The sequence below is a fragment of the Aegilops tauschii genome, chromosome 3 (genome assembly GCF_002575655.3).
Source record: "Aegilops tauschii subsp. strangulata cultivar AL8/78 chromosome 3, Aet v6.0, whole genome shotgun sequence".
Classification (NCBI taxonomy): domain Eukaryota; kingdom Viridiplantae; phylum Streptophyta; class Magnoliopsida; order Poales; family Poaceae; genus Aegilops; species Aegilops tauschii.
In genome coordinates, this window is record NC_053037.3 from 87,792,747 (window position 1) to 87,813,076 (window position 20,330).

The following is a 20,330-nucleotide window of genomic DNA, read 5'->3' on the forward strand; positions in this document are numbered from 1 at the left end:
TGGGTTCCGAGTCGGCAGCCCCCGGGTCGGGGATGGCGACGGCCGGGTCCGGGACGATGGTGGCCGGGTCGAGCTGAGCAGCCCCTGGGCCGGGTTCAGCAGTCCCCGGGCCGGGTTGAGGTGCGACCGGGTCGTCTGGAACGTGGATGGACTCGAAGTCCGACGATGGCTTGACGGACGGCTTGCGCAGGTGCTCGAGGGAGACGCCGGACGGGATGGCTTGTCGTGACGAGGCGATCTTGGCGAGCGTGTCGACTGCTTTGTTCTCCGCGCGCGGGACGTGGAGGAACTCGCAACCCTCGAAGGATCCGGACAGCTTCTGGACGAGGAAGCGGTAGCTTGCCATGTTGGAGTCGTAGGCGTCCCATTCGCCGGAGCATTGCTGCACCACCAGGTCCGAGTTGCCGTAGCACAGGATGCGCCGGATGCCGAGTTCCTTGGCAAGCCGGAGGCCGTGCACAAGGGCTTCGTACTCGGTGACGTTGTTGGAGGCGGCGAAGTGGATCTGGAGCGTGTAGCGGAGCCGGTCGCCCTTCGGGGACGACAGTACGATGCCGGCCCCCAAGTCGAGTCGCGTCTTGGACCCATCGAAGTGCATGCGCCAATGCGTCGAGTCGGGAGGCGGCGGCAAGTACTGGGTCTCGGTCCAGTCGACGAGGAAGTCGGCCAGGGCTTGAGACTTGATTGCGGTGCGGGACTCGTAGAGGATGGTGTGGCCGGCTAGCTGGATCGCCCACTTGGCAACCCGGCCAGAGGCATCCCGGCACCCGATGATTTCTCCGATAGGCGCCGTGCTGACCACGGTGACGACGTGCTCTTGGAAATACTGCTTCAGCTTCTTGGCGGTGAAGTACATGCCGTAACACATCTTCTGGTAGTGCGGGTAGTTCTGCTTAGAGATGAAGAGCACCTCGCTCAGGTAGTAGACTGGGCGCTGGACGGCTTGGATCTTGCCCTTCTCTGGTCGCTCGACCACCAGCACCGTGCTGACAGCCCGCGAGGTCGCGGCTATGTAGAGCAACAGCGGCTCCTTGTTGGTCGGCGCGGCCAGGACTGGTGCGGTGGAGAGCATGCGCTTGAGGTCTTGAAAGGCCTTGTCTGCCTTGCCGTTCCATTCGAACGGGCTCGTATTCTTCATCAGCTGGTACAGGGGTAGCGCCCTCTCGCCCAGCCGGCTTAGAAACCGGCTGACCGAGACCAAGCATCCGGTGAACTTCTGGACATCGCGCAGCCGAGCCGGCTTGCGCATGCGCTCGATGGCCTTGATCTTCTCCGGGGTCGCCTCAATGCCGCATTCCGAGACGAGGAAGCCGAGTAGCTTTCCGGCCGGGACGCCGAAGACGCATTTTTCTGGGTTAAGCTTGACCTTGTATTCGTGGAGGTTGGCGAAGGTTTCCTTCAAATCGTCGAGGAGCGTGAGGTGCTACTTGGTCTTCACCACGATGTCGTCCACGTATACGTGGATATTGCGGCCGAGTTGCGGCAGCAGGCATTTCTGCATGCAGCGCTGGAAGGTGGCGCCGGCATTCTTCAAGCCGAACGACATGGTGATGTAGCAATACGCCCCAAAGGGCGTGATGAAGGACATCTTCAGGGCGTCGGACGGGTCCAGCTTGATCTGGTGGTAGCTAGAGTAAGCGTCCAGGAAGGACAAGAGCTCACACCCGGCGGTCGAGTCGATGACTTGGTCGATCCATGGGAGGGCGAACGGATCCTTGGGACAGGCCTTGTTGAGGCTGGTGTAATCGATACACATGCGCCAGGTCTTGTTCTTCTTCAGGACGAGGACTGGATTGGCCAGCCACTCGGGGTGAAACACTTCCATTATGAAGCCGGCCGCCAAAAGCTTGGCGACCTCTTCACCAATTGTTCTTCTCTTCTCTTTGGAAAATCATCGTAGGGGTTGACGGACAGGCTTGGCGTCCTTGCGGACGTGAAGTTTGTGCTCGGCGTACTTCCTCGGGATACCCGGCATGTCCTTGGGGGTCCATGCGAAGATATCCCGATTCTCACGGAGGAAGTCGACGAGCTCGCCTTCCTATTTGCTGTCGAGGCGGGCGCCTATGAGAACGTACTTGCTGCAGCTGGGGTCTTCTAGGTTGAGCTTCACTTTCTTGGTCTCCTTGGAGGGCTTGAAGGCGGCCTCGTCGGCCGGGTCCGGGGTCGGGATCGACGCGGCGGAGGCCTCGCCTGCCAGGGCGACGATCCGGTCGAGCTGGCACCGCTCCTCGGCAATGACCAGCGACTCGGCCAACTTGGCGCCGTCTCGGGCGCACTCCAGGGACTTGCGGTAATCGCCGGTGATGGTGATGAGGCCCCTGGGACCCGGCATCTTCATCTTCAGGTACACGTAGTGGGGAACCGCCATGAACTTGGCGAGCGCGGGCCGGCCCAGCAACGCGTGATATGCGCTGGACAGGTCCACCACCTCGAACCAGATCGGTTCACGCCGGAAGTGGCTGTTGTCGCCGAACAGGACATCTAGCCGGACCCGGCCAATGGGGCAGCAGGAGAGGCCGGGCACGATGTCGTGGAAGATCGTTCGGGTTGGCTCCAGGTCCTCGGCCTTGAGGCCGAGCTTGGTCATCGTGTCACGGTAGAGGATGTTGATGCTGCTGCCGCCGTCGATGAGGACTCGGGAGAACTTGCATGTGCGCCGCGCGGCGATGGTGGGGTTGAGGACGAGGGCGTAACCACCCGGGCTCGGCATGTCTGCCGGGTGATCCTCCCGTGTCCAGGTGATCGGGCGATCCGACCAATGCATAAACTCTTGCTTGGCCGGGACGACGGTGTTCACCTCCTGCCGAAGGAGGCGCTCGCTGCGCTTGTCGTCGCCGAGGCTGGTGAAGACAACGTAGGCCGCGCTCTGGTCCGAGTAGGCGTCGTCGCGCATCGCGCCGCCAGCTGGAGGCGGCGGTGGAGGCAGGAGCGGCTGTCCCGCGCCTAGAGCTGGAGCCGGAGGGGGCGGGACGTCGCCCCTCATGATGCGCTTGGTGATGGCGCACTGCCGAAGCGTGTGCCTGGAGGGTCTTGCGCCGCTGTGGTGCTTGCAGGGGGCGTCGAGCATCTGCTCGAAGCTCATGGCGGGTTGCCATGCCATCTTGCCGGTTTGCCGACGTTTCGCCATCGGGTCCGCCGCGGGCTCGGTGGCCGTGACGAGCCAGTTGTCGTGACGCGGCGCCGGCTGGTCGGCCTTGCGCTTGTTGTTCTGGTGATGCTGCTGCCGGCTGCTTTCGCCGGCCGGCTTCGGAGGGGGAACCGGCTTCGCCTTGCCGGCTTCATCCAGCGCCACCTGGATCTTCATGGTGGAGTTGGCGTTGGCGTACTTGTCCGCCGTCACCATGAGCGTGGCCATGGTGGCCGGCTCGGAGCGTAAGAGCTTGTGCTTGAGGAGGGTGCCGTCTCGGCATCCGCTGACGAAGTACTGGATCGCGTGGACTTCATGGACGCCCTCGCAGCTGTTCCGGAGCTCGGTCTAGCGTGCGAGGTACTCGCGACCGGTCTCCGTTGGACCTTGCACGCACATGGCGAGCTGGCTAGGGCGGCCGGGTCGCTTGTAAGTCCTCATGAACTTGCGGACGAAGGCTTCCTCGAAGTCCACCCACGTGTTGATGCTGCCCATCGGCGGGCTGTTCAACCACGTGTGGGCCGACCCTTGGAGCATGAGCGGTGCGTAGCGCACGGTGAGACGACGATTGGCACTGGTGATGCCAATGGCCGTGGTGTAGTCGGTGAGCCAGTCTTCTCGCTTCACCGTCCCGTTGTACTTGGGGGTGTCGCGGGGGAGCATGAATCCTTTGGGGAAGGGCTCCTCCCGGATGCACGGGCCGAAGCACGCTGACCCGATAGCGCCGCTCTCCTCCACCTCCAGGGAGCGAGCGAGCTGATCGAGGCGGTGGCGAGCGTCGGCGTCGTCGATGGCGCGCAGGCCGAGTCGACTTGCGGCCAGGCCACGGGGGGCCGGGTCGGTTGGAGCCCGGCCATGCTGGCCGGGTCCGCGCTGGATCTCTAGGACGGGCTCGTCGCCCAATCCGCCGGCGGCTGTAACGGCCAGGTGGCGCCGAGTCCGGGCTCGGCCAGAGTGCGCCTCGCCGCGTGGCGAGGAAGCGGTGTGCAGAAGTTCGTCGGGCCCGCCAAGGCGGGCGGAGCCAGATTCCGCCGGCTTGGCTAGCTGGTTGAGGCGGTCCTGCTGGGTGTTGGCGGCGTGGAGGAGTTCACGCATCCGCCCGATGCGCTCTTTCAGCTCCTCACCCGGGAGCTGGTCCAGGCCGGCTGCAGCCGCCTGGGCAGCGCGCATGTCCTTCGTTGGGTCTCGTAGACGGTTGGGACGGCGCCGAGGGCCCGGCCGATCGCTCCTCCCCGGGCACGCACATCGGCGACCCGGCTTGGCTCGGCCGCGGCGGGCGTGAATCCGTAGGCGGCGGCGCGCTCCAGTTGAGCGGCGTCCAGGCGACGCTGAGTGGCGGCGAGCGTCTCAGATAGGTCCAGCATCTGCTGGCGCCTTTCCTCGAGCTGGGTTCGGGCCTCAGCGATGTTGGTGGCGTCGACGTCGGTGCCGATGGGGATGCGGAGGCTCTGCATCGCGGCGCGCAACGGATCGGACGGCTCGATCCGATCCGCTGCGGCCCTGGCTTCGGCAGCCTTCCTCGTCTTGCTCGACGAGGAGGAGGCGCCGTCGCCGGTGACGAAGACCTCCACATGGACGTCCATTGCCCCGGCGGAAACGCCGCCGCCGAGGGAGAGGGGAGACTCGGAGTAGATGAGCACCTCGCTGGGGTACTCATCGCCCGCGAACGCATCGAAGATGCGCAGCACGGCGAAGGAGGCGACAAGCGCGCCGACGACGTCGTCCGCCAGCGCGACGGACTCGTCGGCGTAGGAGAAGGGCCCCGTCTGAAGCATGCTCCCGGCCAACTCCTCGAGCTGCCCCACGGTGGGCGCCAACTGTCGTGGTGGGCGCACGGCAGATGCCAAGGGATGGATAAAGAGAGGAGGAGGCTCGAGGGCGCTGGTGGACTCCAGAGGCGAGGTTGACATGATTGGGCGCGGGACGCCGGACATACCCAGGTTCGGGGATCTCCGGAGAGATAATACCCCTAGTCCTGCCGAGTGTAGTTGGATGATCGATAGTACAATGTTGCTCCTTGAGCTGTATGGAGGAGGAAGGAAGCTGGCCAAGGCTTGGGCTGCTCCTTCTCCCCGACGTTGCTGTTTTGTGGCTAGTCCTCCTGCTCGCTCCTCGAATGATCGTGGGCTCCCGGGGGTTTTATAGTCCAACCCCCCGGGGGTACAATGGTAATGTTACAAGTCGGTGGGTCCCTATTGTCGGTGTCTGAGGACCCGGGCTGGGTCCCGCTGAGGGCTTGTTGTTCGCCGGGTTCCCCTAGGTGCGGGCCCCGCAAGCCTAGGGGGACTGTGCGCCGTCTTATCGATCGTCAGGGCGTGGCCGAGTTGAGTCGCGTACAGTGCTCTCCGTCAGGTTGCCGCTTGCTGTCGTCAGCGGTGAGGGCGGGGGCACTATAACCACGCTGGCCCTGGTCAGCGGGTAGGTGAGGGGCACTGTTGCCACGTTCCTGCTGACCAGAGGCATGGGCGGGGCACTGTTGCCTCGGTCATCGTTGATTGAAGTCTCGTCCCCATCATACGACCTGGATGGGACGGGAGTTGACCCGCGGCTGGATTGCGTAGCACGCCATGGGTGGCACTGGCTTGTTGAGGAGGCTTTGGCCGTGCCGGGTTCGGCTGTCTTGCGCTAGTTGTTGAGGCCGAGTCGACGTGTCTTGTCGGGTCAGCTAGTCTGGCCGGCTTGCGGGGCTTGGCCGGGTCGAGCGAGCCGGCCAAGCGCGTGCCGATATTGAGTGGCCGTGCCAGCCCCGTTGTTTTTTGAAGAGGATCCGGGTTCCGTTGCCTGCCCAGGGTCCATCCCCCCGACACTGGTGAAAGTATGAACCTTAGGCCTTGTTTCCTAGCATTGCAATACCGTTTGTGCTCACTTTTATTATTAGTTACCTTGCTGTTTTTATATTTTCAGATTACAAAAACCTATATCTACCATCCATATTGCACTTGTATCACCATCTCTTCGCCGAACTAGTGCACCTATACAATTTACCATTGTATTGGGTGTGTTGGGGACACAGGAGACTCTTTGTGATTTGGTTGCAGGGTTGCTTGAGAGAGACCATCTTCATCCTCCGCCTCCCACGGATTGATAAACCTTAGGTCATCCACTTGAGGGAAATTTGCTACTGTCCTACAAACCTCTGCACTTGGAGGCCCAACAACGTCTACAAGAAGAAGGTTGCGTAGTAGACATCAATGGATAATATAATAGCATGAATACTTCATAAATTATAGATACGTTGGAGACGTATCAGCATCCCCAAGCTTAATTCCTGCTCGTCCTCGAGTAGGTAAATGATAAAAGAAAGAATTTATGAAGTGTGAATGCTAGCAGGTGCACAAGTTTGATCAATGATAATTTCAATCATCTTTTCTAGCATCATTATATGTCATAACAGTAGCTCAACTCATAGAACTTTTCATGATCAAGTAACAAACTATTCACATGTTAAAGTATAGATCATAAACTTTCTTGAAAACTAACAAACTATGTTCTCAGTCATCAAACAATTGCAATTCATCTTATTTTCAGGAAGAGTCTATGTCAGAGCTTTGATTCAGCAAACTTCACATACTCAACTATCGTTTAGTCTTCCATGATTGCTACCACTCAAAGCATATTTTTAGAACAAAGAGCATTCATCGAACACAGAGAAAGATAGGGGCTTAATGTTTCGCCTCCCAACCTTTTACCTCAAGGGTAATGTCAACAATAATAATTCATGCTCAAATATATTTGAATAGCCATATATGCTTAGATCTTTCCATCACATGATGCTTGCCAACTAAAGAGTAGGTTGGAATGAGAAGGAATACTACTGACTCTTGCATAAAAGTAAAAGATAGGCCCTTCGCAGAGGGAAGCAGGGATTTGCAGAGGTGCCAGAGCTCGGAGCAAAAACAGAGATGAAAATAATTTTGAGAGGTATGCTTTCATTGTCAACATAACGACCAAGAGTTCTCAATATCTTCCATACTAGATACATCATAGGCGGTTCCCACGCAGAAAGGTAAAGATTTTACTCCCCCTCCACCAACGATCACACTCCACGGCTTGTCCGAAACAACGGGTGCCGTCCAACTTTCAACAATCCTGGGGGAGTTTTGTATAAATTATTTGCGAATTTGTTTTTGATCTTTTGATCATAGGATTGGGCATCCCAGTTACCAGCCATTTTCTCGTGAATGATGAGCGGAGTCCACTCATCATGAGAATAACCCACCTAGCATGGAAGATACTGCTAGCCCCTAGTCGCTACATGAGCGATTCGGGCATACAAAACAGATTATTATTTGAAGGTTTAGAGTTTGGCACATGCAAATTTACTTGGAACGACAGGTAAATACCGCATATAGGTAGATATGGTGGACACTCATGGAAGAAACTTGGTTCAAGGAATTTGGATCCACAAGCAGTATTCCTGCTTAGTACAGATATTTTGGCTAGCAAAGGATTCTAAATAGCAAGCACCACATGTTAGAGGATCCATAACAATATAACTTCTATACAAATATACCCAAGCATAACTCATTATGTTGTCTTCCTTGTCCAACTTCAACTAATTTGCTCAGGTTTGAAAATAATTAATGGGGCTCACAATCATAGAAGATGTCCAAGATAGTATATTTATATGTGAAATCTCTCTTCCTTCAATATTCTTTCATGAATTGTTCAAGTGACCAATCAATGTTTGCTAACCTTCAAAAAAATTACCACCTCTACTTATTATATGTGAAGGCATTACTCCCCATGGGATAATCATAAGAAGCATATATAATTTCAGATTTATGACATTCAAATCATTCAGCCATTTACTCATAGGATATAAGTGAAGCACACGAGTAAATGACAAACTACTCCAAAAAGATATAAGTGAAGATCAATGAGTAGTTAAATAATTATGTAGCTATGTGAAGATTCTTTCTCATTTAAGAATTTCAGATCTTGGTATTTTATTCAAACAGCAAGCAAAGCTAAAGAAAATAAAATGGCGCTCCAAGCAAAACACATATCATGTGGTGAATAAAAATATAGCTCCAAGTAAAGTTACCGATGAACGAAGACGAAAGAGGGGATGCCATCTGGGGCATCCCCAAGCTTAGGCTCTTGGTTGTCATTGAATATTACCTTGGGGTTCCTTGGGCATCCCCAAGCTTTGGCTCTTGCCACTCCTTATTCCATAGTCCATCGAATCTTTACCCAAAACTTGAAAACTTCACAACACAAAATTTAACAGAAAATCTCGTGAGCTCCGTTAGCGAAAGAAAACAAAACACCACTTCAAGGTACTGTAATGAACTCATTCTTTATTTATATTGGTGTTAAACCTACTGTATTCCAACTTATCTATGGTTTATAAACTATTTTACTAGCCATAGATTCATCAAAATAAGCAAACAACACAGGAAAAACAGAATATGTCAAAAACAGAACAGTCTGTAGTAATCTGTATTAAACGTATACTTCTGGAACTCCAAAAATTCTAAAATAAATTGGTGGACCTGAGGGATTTGTCTAGTAATCATCTTCAAAAAGAATCAACTAAATAGCACTCTCCAGTAAAAAGTTTTAGCTAATCTCGTGAGCGCTAAAGTTTCTGTTTTTTACAGCATGATCATAAAGACTTCACCCAAGTCTTCCCAAAGGTTCTACTTGGCACAAACACTAATTAAAACACAAAACCACATCTAAACAGAAGCTAGATGGTTTAATTCTTAAACAGAACCAAAAATCAAGAAACTAAAATAAAATTGGGTTGCCTCCCAACAAGCGCTAACGTTTAACGCCCCTAGCTAGGCATGATGATTTCAATGATGCTCACATAAAAGATAAGAATTGAAACATAAAGAGAGCATCATGAAGAATATGACTAGCACATTTAAGTCTAACCCACTTCCTATGCATAGGGATTTTGTGAGCAAACAACTTATGGGAACAATAATCAACTAGCATAGGAAGGCAAAACAAGCATAACTTCAAAACTTTAAGCACATAGAGAGGAAACTTGATATTATTGCAATTCCTACAAGCATAAATTCCTCCCTCATAACAATTTTCAGTAGCATCATGAATGAATTCAACAATATAACCAGCACCTAAAGCATTCTTTTCATGACCCACAAGCATAGAAAATTTATTACTCTTCACATAAGCAAAATTCTTCTCATTCGGAATAGTAGTGGGAGCAAACTCAACAAAATAATTATCATGTGAAGCATAATCCAATTGAAAATTAAATCATAATGACAAGTTTCATGGTTATCTTTATTCTTTAGAGCATACGTGTCATCACAATAATCATCATAAATAGGAGGCATGCTTTCATCATAATAAATTTGCGCATCAAAACTTGGGGGACTAACCATATCATCTTCATCAAACATAGCATCCCAAGCTTGTGGCTTTGCATATCATTAGCATCATGGGTATTCAAAGAATTCATACTAACAACATTGCAATCATGCTCATCATTCACATATTTTATGCCAAGCATTTTATGTAATTCTTCTTCTAGTACTTGAGCACAATTTTCCTTCCCATCATTTTCACGAAAGACATTAAAAAGATGCAGCATATGAGACAAACTTAATTCCATTTTTTTGTAGTTTTATTTTATAAACTAAACTAGTGCTAAAACAAGAAACAAAAAGATTCGATTGCAAGATCTAAAGATATACCTTCAAGCACTCACCTCCCCGGCAACGGCGCCAGAAACTGCTTGATGTCTACTACACAACCTTCTTCTCGTAGACGTTGTTGGGCCTCCAAGTGCAGAGGTTTGTAGGACAGTAGCAAATTTCCCTCAAGTGGATGACCTAAGGTTTATCAATCCGTGGGAGGCGTAGGATGAAGATGGTCTCTCTCAAACAACCCTGCAACCAAATAACAAAGAGTCTCTTGTGTCCACAACACACCCAATACAATGGTAAATTGTATAGGTGCACTAGTTCGGCGAAGAGATGGTGATACAAGTGCAATATAGATGGTAGATATAGGTTTTTGTAATCTGAAAATATAAAAACAGCAAGGTAACTAATAATAAAAGTGAGCACGAACGGTATTGCAATGCTAGGAAACAAGGCCTAGGGTTCATACTTTCACTAGTGTAAGTTCTCTCAACAATAATAACATAATTGGATCATATAACTATCCCTCAACATGCAACAAAGAGTCAATCCAAAGTCACTAATAGCGGAGAACAAACGAAGAGATTATGGCAGGGTACGAAACCACCTCAAAGTTATTCTTTCCGATCAATCCATTGGGCTATTCCTATAAGTGTCACAAACAGCCCTAGAGTTCGTAGTAAAATAACACCTTAAGACACACATCAACCAAAACCCTAATGTCATCTAGATACTCCAATGTCACCTCAAGTATCCGTGGGTATGATTATACGATATGCAGCACACAATCTCAGATTCATCTATTCAACCAACACATAGAACCTCAAAGAGTGCCCCAAAGTTTCTACCGGAGAGTCAAGACGAAAATATGTGCCAACCCCTATGCATAGGTTCATGGGCGGAACCCGCAAGTTGATCACCAAAACATACATCAAGTGAATCAATAGAATAACCCATTGTCACCACGGTTATCCCACGCAAGACATACATCAAGTGTTCTCAAGACTCAATCCGATAAGATAACTTCAAAGGGAAAACTCAACCCATTACAAGAGAGTAGAGAGGGAGAAACATCATAAGGTCCAACTATAATAGCAAAGTTCGCGATACATCAAGATCGTGCCAAATCAAGAACATGAGAGATCAAACACATAGCTACTGGTACATACCCTCAGCCCCGAGGGTGAACTACTCCCTCCTCGTCATGGAGAGCGCTGGGATGATGAAGATGGCCACCGTTGATGGAACCCGCCTCCGGCAGGGTGCCGGAACAGGGTCCCGATTGGTTTTTGGTGGCTACAGAGGCTTGCGGCGGCGGAACTCTCGCTCTATTCTGTTCCCCGAAGGTTTTAGGGTATATGGGAATATATATGTGAAAGAAGTCGGTAAGGGGAGCCACGAGGGGCCCACGAGGGTGGAGGGCGCGCCCCCTGCCTCGTGCTCTCCTCGTTGATCCCCTGACGTGCACTCCAAGTCTCCTGTATTGCTTTCTTTCCAAAAATAACTTTTCCGAAGGTTTCATTCCGTTTGAACTCCGTTTGATATTCCTTTTCTGCGAAACACTGAAACAAGGGAAAAAAACAGAAACTGGCACTGGGCTCTGGGTCAATAGGTTGGTCCCAAAAGTAATATAAAAGTGCATAGTAAAGCCCATAAAACATCCAAGATGGATAATATAATAGCATGAATACTTCATAAATTATAGATACGTTGGAGACGTATCACTGCTCAAATCATCTGTGAAGGTCAGAAAATAACGATACCTGCCGCGAGCCTCAATATTCATCGGACCACATATATCAGTATGTATGATTTCCAACAAATCTGTTGCTCGCTCCATTGTTCCGGAGAACAGCGTTTTAGTCATCTTGCCCAAGAGGCATGGTTCGCAAGCATCAAGTGATTCGTAATCAAGTGATTCCAAAAGCCCATCAGCATGGAGTTTCTTCATGCGCTTTACACCAATATGACCTAAACGGCAGTGCCACAAATAAGTTGCACTATCATTATTAACTTTGCATCTTTTGGCTTCAATATTATGAATATGTGTATCACTACGATCGAGATCCAACGAACCATTTTCATTGGGTGTGTAACCATATAAGGTTTTATTCATGTAAACAGAACAACAATTATTCTCTAACTTAAATGAATAACCGTATTGCAATAAACATGATCAAATCATATTCATGCTCAACGCAAACACCAAATAACACTTATTTAGGTTCAACACTAATCCTGAAAGTATAGGGAGTGTGCGATGATGATCATATCAATCTTGGAACCACTTCCAATACACATCGTCACTTCATCCTTAACTAGTTTCTGTTCATTATGCAACTCCCGTTTCGAGTTACTACTCTTTAGCAACTGAACTAGTATCAAATACCGCGGGGTTGCTATAAACACTAGTGAAGTACACATCAATAACATGTATATCAAATATACCTTTGTTCACTTTGCCATCCTTCTTATCCGCCAAATACTTGGGGCAGTTCCGCTTCCAGTGACCAGTCCCTTTGCAGTAGAAGCACTTAGTCTCAGGCTTAGGTCCAGACTTGGGCTTCTTCACTTGAGCAGCAACTTGCTTGCCGTTCTTCTTGAAGTTCCCCTTCTTCCCTTTGCCCTTTTCTTGAAACTAGTGGTCTTGTCAACCATCAAAACTTGATGTTTTTTCTTGATTTCTACCTTCGTCGATTTCAGCATCACGAAGAGCTTGGGAATCGTTTCCGTTATCCCTTGCATAATATAGTTCATCACGAAGTTCTAGTAACTTGGTGATAGTGACTAGAGAAATCTGTCAATCACTATCTTATCTGGAAGATTAACTCCCACTTGGTTCAAGTGATTGTAGTACTCAGACAATCTGAGCACATGCTCACTGGTTGAGTTATTCTCCTCCATCTTGTAGGCAAAGTAATGTCAGAGGTCTCATACCTCTCGACACGGGCATGAGTATGAAATACCAATTTCAACTCTTGGAACATCTTATATGCTCCGTGGCGTTCAAAACATTTTTGAAGTCCCGGTTCTAAGCCGTAAAACATGGTGCACTTAAACTATCAAGTAGTCATCATACCGAGCTTTGCCAAAACGTTCATAACATCTGCATCTGCTCCTGCAATAGTTCTTTCACCTAGCGGTGCATCAAGGACATAATTCTTCTGTGCAGCAATGAGGAAAATCCTCAGATCACGGATCCAATCCGCATCATTGCTACTAACATCTTTCAACTTAGTTTTCTCTAGGAACATATCAAAATAAAACAGAGGAGCTAAACTTGAGCTATTGATCTACAACATAGATATGCTAATACGAACAGGACTAAGTTCATGATAAATTAAAGTTCAATTAATCATATTACTTAAGAACTCCCACTTAGATAGACATCCCTCTAATCATCTAGGTGATCACGTGATCCAAATCAACTAAACCATGTCCGATCATCACGTGAGATGGATTAGTTTCAATGGTGAACATCACTATGTTGATCATATCTACTATATGATTCACGCCCGACCTTTCGTCTCAGTGTTCCGAGGCCATATCTGCATATGCTAGGCTCGCCAAGTTTAACCTGGGTATTCCGCGTGTGCAACTGTTTTGCACCCATTGTATTTGAACGTAGAGCCTATCACACCCGATCATCACGTGGTGTCTCAGCACGAAGAACTTTCGCAACGGTGCATACTTAGGGAGAACACTTATACCTTGAAATTTAGTGAGAGATCATCTTATAATGCTACCGTCAATCAAAGAAAGATAAGATGCATAAAAGATAAACACCACATGCAATCAATATAAGTGATATGATATGGCCATCATCATCTTGTGCTTGTGATCTCCATCTCCGAAGCACCGTCATGACCACCATCGTCACCGGCGCGACACCTTGATCTCCATCGTAGCATCGTTGTCGTCTCGCCAACTTATGCTTCTACGACTATCGCTACTGTTTAGTGATAAAGTAAAGCATTACAGGGCGATTGCATTGCATACAATAAAGCGACAACCATATGGCTCCTGCCAGTTGCCGATAACTCGGTTACAAAACATGATCATCTCATACAATAAAATATAGCATCATGTCTTGACCATATCACATCACAACATGCCCTGTAAAAACAAGTTAGACGTCCTCTACTTTGTTGTTGCAAGTTTTACGTGGCTGCTATGGGCTGAGCAAGAACCGTTCTTACCTACGCATCAAAACCACAATGATAGTTCGTCAAGTTAGTGCTGTTTTAACCTTCTCAAGGAGCGGGCGTAGCCACACTCGGTTCAACTAAAGTTGGAGAAACTGACACCCGCCAGCCACGTGTGTGCAAAGCACGTCGGTAGAACCAGTCTCACGTAAGCGTACGCGTAATGTCGGTCCGGGCCGCTTCATCCAACAATACCGCCGAACCAAAGTATGACATGCTGGTAAGCAATATGACTTGTATCGCCCACAACTCACTTGTGTTCTACTCGTGCATATAACATCTACGCATAAAACCTGACTCTGATGCCACTGTTGGGGAACGTAGTAATTTCAAAAATTTCCTACGCACACGCAAGATCATGGTGATGCATAGCAATGAGAGGGGAGAGTGTGTCCACGTACCCTTGTAGACCGAAAGCGGAAGCATTAGCACAACGCAGTTGATGTAGTCGTACGTCTTCACGATCCGACCGATCAAGTACCGAACGCATGGCACCTCCGAGTTCTGCACACGTTCAACTCGATGACGTCCCTCAAACTCCGATCCAGCCGAGCTTTGAGGGAGAGTTCCGTCAGCACGACGGCGTGGTGACGATGATGATGTTCTACCAACGCAGGGCTTCGCCTAAGCTCCGCTACGATATTATCGAGGTGGATTATGGTGGAGGGGGGCACCGCACACGGCTAAGAGATCAAGAGATCAATTGTTGTGTCTATGGGGTGCCCCCTCCTCCGTATATAAAGGGGGGGAGGAAGAGGGGGCTGGCCAAGGGGAGGAGGCGCGCCCAAGGGGGGGAAATCCTACTCCAAGTAGGTTTTGCCCCCCTTTCCTATTCCAACTAGGAGAAGGGGGAAGGAGGAGGTGGAGAGAAGGAAGGAGAAGGCGGGCCGCCGCCCCCTTCCCTTTCCCAATTCGGATTGGGGCAAGGGGGGCCGCGCGCCACCTCTTGCCCGCCTCTCCTCTTCCACCACTTGGGCCCATGAGGCCCAATAACCCCCGGGGGGTTCCGGTAACCCCCCGGTACTCCGGTATATATCCGATAACCCCCCGGAACCATTCCGGTGTCCGAATATAGTCGTCCAATATATCAATCTTCATGTCTCGAACATTTTGAGACTCCTCGTCATGTCCGTGATCACATCCGGGACTCCGAACTTTCTTCGGTACATCAAAACACATAAACTCATAATATAACCGTCATCGAACGTTAAGCGTGCGGACCCTACGGGTTCGAGAACTATGTAGACATGACCGAGACATGTCTCCGGTCAATAACCAATAGCGGAACCTGGATGCTCATATTGGCTCCCACATATTCTACAAAGATCTTTATCGGCCAAACCACATAACAACATACGTTGTTCCCTTTGTCATTGGTATGTTACTTGCCGAGATTTGATCGTCGGTATCTCAATACCTAGTTCAATCTCGTTACCGGCAAGTCTCTTTACTCGTTCCGTAATACATCATCCCGCAACTAACTCATTAGTTGCAATGCTTGCAAGGCTTATAGTGATGTGCATTACCGAGTGGGCCCAGAGATACCTCTCCGACAATCGGAGTGACAAATCCTAATCTCGAAATACGCCAACCCAACAAGTACCTTTGGAGACACCTGTAGAGCACCTTTATAATCACCCAGTTACGTTGTGACGTTTGGTAGCACACAAAGTGTTCCTCCGGTAAACGGGAGTTGCATAATCTCATAGTATAGGAACATGTATAAGTCATGAAGAAAGCAATAGCAGAATACTAAACGATCAAGTGCTAAGCTAACGGAATGGGTCAAGTCAATCACATCATTCTCCTAATGATGTGATCCCGTTAATCAAATGACAACTCATGTCCATGGCTAGGAAACTCAACCATCTTCGATTAACGAGCTAGTCAAGTAGAGGCATACTAGTGACACTATGTTTGTCTATGTATTCACACATGTACTAAGTTTCCGGTTAATACAATTCTAGCATGAATAATAAACATTTATCATGATATAAGGAAATAAATAATAACTTTATTATTGCCTCTAGGGCATATTTCCTTCACCGTCTCCAGGACATCTCTTGTAACCATAACCTCTTGGTTTTCACTTCCCCACTGTGTAACTCCTTGCACTCCAACCTCCTCCCCGTTTTTCAGCACATCCACCACCAGCTTCTCATTCACAAACTACTCCGCAAAGTGTGGCCATGTGATCATGGGCACAGTTGCAAAAATGCCCTCTATTGTTGAGTTCCACCCACAGTGCGCCACAAATCCTCCAATGGCTTGGTGCCACAGGATCAGCACTTGTGGCGCCCAGCCCCTTATGATCAGACCTCTGTCTTTGACGCACTCCTCGAACCCATCCGCGAGTCATTCCTCGACTTCTGGAAGCTTACCTCCTGCTTTAATCACCCAAATAAACAGTTTCAGCGAGGCTTCAAGTCCCAGTCCCAGCTCAACAAACTGTTTAGGTGTAGTGCAAGCAAGGCTGCCAAAGCTGACAAAGACCACTGAGCCTGGCTTCATTGAATCAAGGCATTGCAAGCAATTAATGTGCCTCATCCGTTGATGTCTTGATTCCTCTTGCGGCCACTGTGTTGTTGTTTCGGTGGCAGAGACACATTGGCCCACTTGTCCGGGCCTTCTTTCCTGTCATCTGCTCAAACGATTCGATGTACAATGCCTCAAGCTCCTGAAAGCTGTTAATGACCTCACCATCGCATCTCAGCACCTCTTCAAGGATCATTCCATGGATTTGGTCCGCACCCGGAATGGAAAGGCCTCCAGGGGATTTAGTCTTCGTCAACTCTAGTGATGTAGGGAACCCCGTGATCGTGATGAGCTCATTTTCATCTTTGACATGATCAAATACATTGGTCTGAAAAGTGATGTGCCTGCAATATGGTTTTAGTTGTTTAAAACACATAGAGGTGCATACTTCTTCGACAAACATCAACCAACCGCAAGTTTGCAACATGCCTAAAAATTGCCCATGAAAACATTTGTCATGTGTAATTCCTTATGCAGTGCAAATTACATCTTTTGTTACATAGAGTAGTACTAGTAGCTTTTTTCCTTTCGAATGTAGCCTTTTATATGTTCACTTTCTTTTCTCTCTGGAAGCATTTTACACTAATTTCCCCTTACAGTTGAAGCAAAGCACTTAACTATGGCAGCAAACATACGTACAATACAAAATTAACGACTAAAAATTTGCCTCTCATGGTTGTACCTGACCAGGGACGAGAAGCCACAAAATCCAATAAAGGCGAGCCTCGGGATGCTGAGCTCCCTTGCGATGTCACCCGACCATCGCCACTGCGGGCGGGGGTCATGGCCAGCATTGGCTGTGGCAGCGGAAGTGGCACCTTGAATATACCACAATCTGTTGGAAGCAATGCAATGGCAACTGTAGTGTACTATAGCACCCGATGACAGCCGCACATGCTGACACGTCGGTCATGATCTGGTGGATGAAGCTTCTTCGGTTCTGAACCGTGGGAAAGGCGGTGTCCGAGCGGTCGGATTGAGAAATGGATGGCTCAGATCAACCCCCGTGACTGCCTGCCACACTCGATGTTCATAGCGAGTTGAATTTTGCCAGTGATGCAGCTTGGCTTGCCTGGATTATTCCCATATGGAAGATTCAATGTAACTGTGACAGCCGTAGAACTTTCTTGGACGGCATGTTCGAGCCAAAGATTAACCCTAGTTGCTTCGTGCCGCATTCGGTATCCTGACTTTTGGCTGCTCGAGATGCTGATCTTGCAACATATGGTTCTACTCTACTTGCTTGTCAATCCATAGCCAATTGAGTGATTGTGCCAATGATGTGCGTGTCTTGCCTGAATCATTATTTGTGCATGAAGATTCAACGGAATTCTCGTGTCCATCTCTGGACGCATGTACGATTCAAAGATCACTTGATATGGTCAAGCTTCTGCAGGTAAAATGTTGGCATCAATCAATCTAGGGAAGAGAAGTCCATTTCTGGAGCGACTTTCTCCATTATTGGAATCTTAGAGCAACGGATCAACTCTGCCCTGTAGACTAGTCTCCTTGCTCATTGTTTTCCTCACGTTGGAAAAAACTGATGTTGTTTAGGCTTTAAGAGAAAGCCTTTTTTGCTTTCTTTTTGTACATGTTGTTCTACGGTTTCGAGGTAAAAACAAACAGTTTGTCTAATTCATCTTCAGATGTTTTTCAAGGATGTCACATCTAACCTCCCACAAACAAGGCAGCAACAAGAAAAAAAATTGGAACAAAAAAATAGACCACAAACATAATGGAGATCAGATGAGATGTGACATAACTACGTCATATCTAGACTTGTACAGAAAACAAAAGCGAAAAAGGCTAAAAAAACAAACAAACAACAAGAAAGTCCAGCAGGGAGGATTACAAAATACATGACATCATACTTAGATGTGAGATATTATCTCACATCTAGATGTAACATAGACGGATTTCAAAATTCAGATTGACTAATTCACATCTAGATGTTTTTTAGCTATGTTACATCTAAGTTGTCCACCATAGGATTAGAGGCTGCAAGATTCGTGCAAATCTGTTTCTTTTTTTTTTTGTCGTTGTTGTGTCTCGCGCGCGTGCTAGTGTGCCTTTGCATCTCGTTCGCGCTGTGCCCGTTGACTCTGTGTCAGCGCTCGGTGGTGTGGGTCATGTGGGCTATGGGCTACGATTCCCCTTTTCATTTCAAGCCACTGCACTTTAGAATCGGAGTTTTTTTTTTGCTCGTGAATTGGAGTTTGTTCTCGCGAGGAAAAATATACTTTTCTCGATTAGATTTTTTTTCCTTCTTTACTAATATGTTTTAAATTCATGGACTTTATTTAATGGGATTTGCTAATTCTCATCGACATGACATCTGGCAATGTCTTATATAAGTTTCTGATCGTTCGATCTGTTTGTCTTAAATGTTGTACAAATCTTGATTGTGGGTTGTTTTGTCCCGCGCGTCTGCCCTTTCGTGCATGCATCTTTCCTTGGGCAATTTTCGCTGCGTGATTAGCCGTTTAAATTTGTTTATTCTTATTTTGGCCTGCGTTGTATAAATTGGAGAGCCGAACAGTTGGGGGGCTGTTTGCTTATTTGTTTTTCATGTTCTAGTGAAGGATGTTATTTATTTATATTTTCTATTTTCCATTTATTTCATTTCTTTTTATTTTTCATTTGACTTTCCCTTTTTTTTTCTTTTACTTGTCTTTCCTAAATTCAAGAACCTTTTTTCATTCTGCCATCTGTTCACTTTAAATGTCATCAAAAAATTGATCTTGTCGTTTTTTCGAGCGAGACCCGTGCGTTTGGTATCTACTTGTCAGCCCATTCGCCCGTGCGTCTTTTGTTGTCCCTCGTGAAGCATTGAGGCCCGATAGGACTTTCCTTAGTGAGCCGCTTTAATATCTAAGTCTAGGGCTGTCGGATTTTATTTTCCGTTTAAGATTCATGCAGCTTTTTTCTTTTGAGAAGAAAGATCCACGCAGCTTGTTCGGCTCGCTCGCAGTCGCTGGCGTCGCGCGCGGCAGCCCGTGTCCTGTGTAGGTCCCGCCTGCCTGTTGTGGGCTTTTTTGTTTTACTAGGAAAATTGCTCGTGCGTTGCATCAGGTGATACCATGGTAAAATGTTGTCAGTTCTCAAAAAATAATGTTGTCAAAGCAGTGAAAAGGAAAAAGACAGGAACTATATGTGTTTTACTTCCTTAGTGTGTTCGGGTTCATGCCCTACATCACGTACATCCACGTGCAACGTGTGTCTCATTGCCTAATATCGGATCCGCCTCAACCCCACCAGGAAGTCCGGCTGTCCACCATCACCATGAAGGCCCAACACGGTGGCAAGGTGCAGCAGCCTCGGTGAGGGCGTGGCGTACAGGATGCCAAATGCATTTGAGAAGGTCAAGCCACCGACCAGGCGCCGATATCGCCCTCAGCCTCATACTCCTCCTCCACCCAGCGATTGGCCTAGGGACCACTCGAGCACGCATCGGAGTGAAGCGGGCATCCCAATTCTGCCTAGGAGGGTATGTTTGCCCACATTGGTGTGAGGCGGGCGTCCTTAGCAAGGTGGTGTGTCTTGCTTCTCTACGTTAGGACCGGCGAGTCAAGAGAGCTGGGCTTCTTCCCGATGGCATAGTCATTGACAGACATCCTGGTGCTTCGCCCACCCATGATTTCGTGCTTCGCGCGTAAAGACATAGATATATAGCTAGAGATTCTCTTTATCTCAGAATCTGAAGGTACAATGCATAATTGACTGGTGTATGTAAGCTATTTACCACTTAATGTTTTGATGTGTACGTGAGCTAGTGTAAGAGCTAAGGTTTCATCTCCTTAACAAATGAACACTACTTCAATTCGAGCTACCGAACTATGG

The 20,330-nt window shown here is 48.5% G+C and overlaps 1 pseudogene; it reads right to left on the minus strand.

Moving 5' to 3' along the window:
- LOC109757133 (UDP-glycosyltransferase 73C4-like) overlaps positions 1 to 20,330 on the minus strand; it is a 39,270-nt pseudogene that overhangs the window by 18,506 nt on the left and 434 nt on the right.